This window comes from Saccostrea cucullata, unplaced genomic scaffold (genome assembly GCF_032062105.1).
Source record: "Saccostrea cucullata isolate Sc308-1 unplaced genomic scaffold, CSIRO_AGI_Scuc_v1 ctg4610, whole genome shotgun sequence".
Lineage (NCBI taxonomy): Eukaryota > Metazoa > Mollusca > Bivalvia > Ostreida > Ostreidae > Saccostrea > Saccostrea cuccullata.
In genome coordinates this window covers 7,727-11,406 of record NW_026920154.1, presented here as the reverse complement: position 1 = coordinate 11,406, position 3,680 = coordinate 7,727, and the positions used below count along the sequence as shown (strand labels likewise).

The 3,680-nt window shown below is 30.8% G+C and overlaps 1 long non-coding RNA gene across 1 annotated transcript; it reads left to right on the top strand.

The window, feature by feature from the left end:
- The first annotated feature begins 619 nt into the window (after positions 1-619).
- On the top strand, positions 620-2,790 carry LOC134244208 (uncharacterized). The gene is made up of 4 exons (XR_009987174.1): positions 620-1,043; positions 1,710-1,831; positions 2,513-2,571; positions 2,757-2,790. It is a non-coding gene; the product is annotated as an uncharacterized LOC134244208 (long non-coding RNA).
- The last annotated feature ends 890 nt before the right edge of the window (positions 2,791-3,680 follow it).

Below are 3,680 nucleotides of genomic sequence, written 5' to 3'. Positions count from 1 at the left end.
TAGATTTATTTGTTTTATCAATTATTTATTAAATCTTGTAAAATTGCAATATTTGATAGCAATTAGGGATGTCAACGAATAGTCGACTGTCAGTCGAATGGACCGACGATCGAATAATGAAACAACAAAATGCAAGAATAGGGGGTAATAATGAAATTTTCATCACAAAAATTGAAAAAGGTCCTTCCTCAAACTATACAGCTGTATAGTGTTCGTCCTCAGATGAATAAGAGCTCAAACACAGTCACAGTATATAAAAGACATTTTGATATACCAGTATACCTTGGGCAATCATTAATTAAACAAACAGTATTTCACATTTTCATCGGAGGTGTGGATAGTGTTTGTTTACAATTCCCCATTTCCAATTTATTTCAATTTCCCAATTTATTTTAATTAGTAAGCTTTCAAAAACACTGTCCTGTTATGTACTGATGAGTCGTATGGCTTAAACTTATTGAATAAAGAAAAAAAAGCCTCTCATCAAATATGACGTCATCAGCCTTAAAATGACGTAGTACAGGTGATTCACTGGTTCAATAATTACAAAAGTGCTTAAGGATGGATTCTTGTCAGCATTTTACGTCGTCAATGGGTCTCCATAGATTTTGGAAGTCGTAAAATGCAAATTACATATTTAATCAATCTGAATAAATAATTGTTGTTTTATTTATTAGTTTATGTATTGTTGAGTCTATTTCTATTAAAGAAATTAAGTTGTTCGTGATTTTTTCTTTGATTTGCGACAATTGCCATAAAATGCGCAGTTCCGTAGCGAATGTCAACATGTCCAGGTCGTTTCCCGTAGATAACCCCGAGAGGATTGTTTTGTAAAATATACAAGCCGTAAACATTATTGAAGCATTGTAGAAGCCCAGGGATGATTAAAACAATTTTAAGTCACCCATTTCTTTATGCCCGGGACACCCGATCAACCAAAGGAAACTTGAACTGTTGAAGGTCACAAACATGCGAGATTGCAGACCCACGTTGCCTCGATCGCTTGATGTCATGTCGGGTCACTGTGCAGTGAGATTGTACATGTAAGTTAGTTATGTATGTCTGACAATTTAATTTATAATTTAGAAATTGAATTACGTGGTTTTTACTGATAAATGGGAATTCGCAAGGATATTATAGATTGATGTATTTCGTATGATGTTCCCGGGACTGTTCAACATTTGAGGATTAAAATTTATCATTTCCGTGTGTTCGTCAGTTTTATGAATAATAATTATTCACAAAAATAGCATTTTTTGTATATAATTGCAACAAGTTATATTACTAACAAGCCTTATTGTTAAAGACACAGCAATCATCAAGTTGTTAGAAAAGTAAGGTGTTCCGTTGGGGTACAAATCAAAGTGAAAAATGAGTATATATTGTGTGGAAAAATCAATAACATTGAGACAAACAGTTGTCTAATTTATGGAGCAAAATGAAACACAATGGTTCAGAAATTATTTGTATTATTGTATTTTTTCTGTGTTTTTAGGTTTAAAATGTTTTTTTTAGTACAAATTTAAATAAGACATTATACACTGTTATACAACATGGTATATAAAATAAAATATATTTATTAAAAAACTTCATTCATTTTTTTATAAATCAATAAATGATATACAGATAAGATTGAATGTTTAATCTTATAACTAGTTTTTGTTAATTTAAAAACAATTGTCTAAGAACTGTTCATGTTTAATTCTTAGGAGCAAACAGCCCTACAGTACTTAATTTACCCAGGAGTAGACTACTTGTAGTTGAAGGTAGACTGAAGGCCAGACTTAGGCAGGATGATTGAAAAAAATCTGCTTGCAGATGGACTACTAAGGTACATAATTATAAGACATATGAACACAACTGTATCTAACTATTATATAAATAGTGCATGTTTTTGAGGGCTACAATCCAAATTGACACCTCGAGGAAAACCATTTTCAACTGATACAAGGGATGTCAATTTTAGATATTACTGACTGAGTTCAAGGGCAGCTTGTGTTTTATCAGACCCAAGATCCAAAGTGTCTGCCTGAGACAGATAGGCCAAAGGCAGACAATTTGGTTTGAGGATCGACAAAATTTATTTGCTTGAGAACACAGTCAGTAAATGTTTTGTGATACTTTTCATTTTAATATTTATTTAGATGTATATATGTATCTTGTACTGTCTTGAACTTCACGTCCGTCACTGCTAAACATCAACAAATGCAAATTAGATTAAGCTCCACCAATTGTGTGATGTACATGTAAGCGGTCCAATATTTCATTGACTGGTCCAACTTCTCACTCAGTGGTTTAATTAATATCAATTGTTTTATGCCCGCTCAGCAAAACATTAGAAATGTATAGATTTGTATAGGAACAAATTTTTAAAAGTATAACAATAAGGATTGTTAGATGCATCTAAACTAATCAGATTTTAGTATTTAACTTGAAAGTATAATACACTGTAACATGTAATGCAGCATTTTTACTGCTATGCATATATTTAATCCTTTTTTTATAATTGTAGGCAAACAAATTGGACTCTCAGGAGGTGAACAGATGTTCAGCAAGAAATTCGCACATCAAGTGAGTGGTGAACTAAAAAGATTTTCTCATTTTTCAGCAAGTTAAGATTTTTCCTCAAATTCATTAAAAATCATATCTGAGAAGCATTTAAACAAATAATATCAGATCAATATTCAAAAGAGAAAAGGTTCATAATTCACCAAACTAAAATGTTATCAAGTTATTGTTGTTTTTGATGATTTCAGATGCTGTGAATTACACTGATATCCCCCCCCCCCCCCCGAAAAAAAGAACAGAGAGACCAATCATTAACAGCTTGAGACTTGGTGCACATAATCTTGCCCCAGAAAAGGGGATTTGCCTATGGTAATGACTAGAAGATATGGCGTAAAAGAAGTCGAACATGAGTTATCCTTCATATAATGAGTTATCGTTCATAAGATGCGTAATACGTCATCACTAAACACTCCCTAATGAAAGATTTTGTAAATTATTTGTTACACAGGAGAGATTTAAGATGTATTTTGTTTTTATTTACCTACCAAAAATACAACAATTATAAGTTAACTTTTGAAAGGAAGTTGATGTATTTTTTTCTTGAAAGGAAAAGTATCAAATTTGTCTCGTATACCTTTGATAGTCAATGTACAGAAATACTGAAAATAACACTTATTTATTAAGAAATACCATATATTTAGAAATCATTGTAATACATATTTATTGTGTATTAATGTGTAAATTATTATTGTGTGATTTATGTATAGCCTCAAAATCTAGATGCAGTGTATTGTATAAAATTGTATGAACAATTGGTGATTCTTATACTAGTATGTTGCACCCTTGACAATTATTGTAATTTTGTTGGCGCTGATTAATATTTATATACATGTCATATATTAGTTCATGTACAAAACATATAAAGATTCTATAATATAACATAAAGTTTTGGCCTTTAACTCAGAAAAATATACATGTATTTCATTCGCGAACCTTTACTTTTTTTGTAAATAATGAAACCAGTATATTTTATAACAGAGGAAATTCGGATTGAATTTTTAAAAGTTTTTTGGAAACATGGCAATAATTTCAGCAATTATTTCCAAAATAATACATCATAACACATTTTAGAGAAAATGTATTATCTAACTGCCTGTCCTGTCTCTTATATT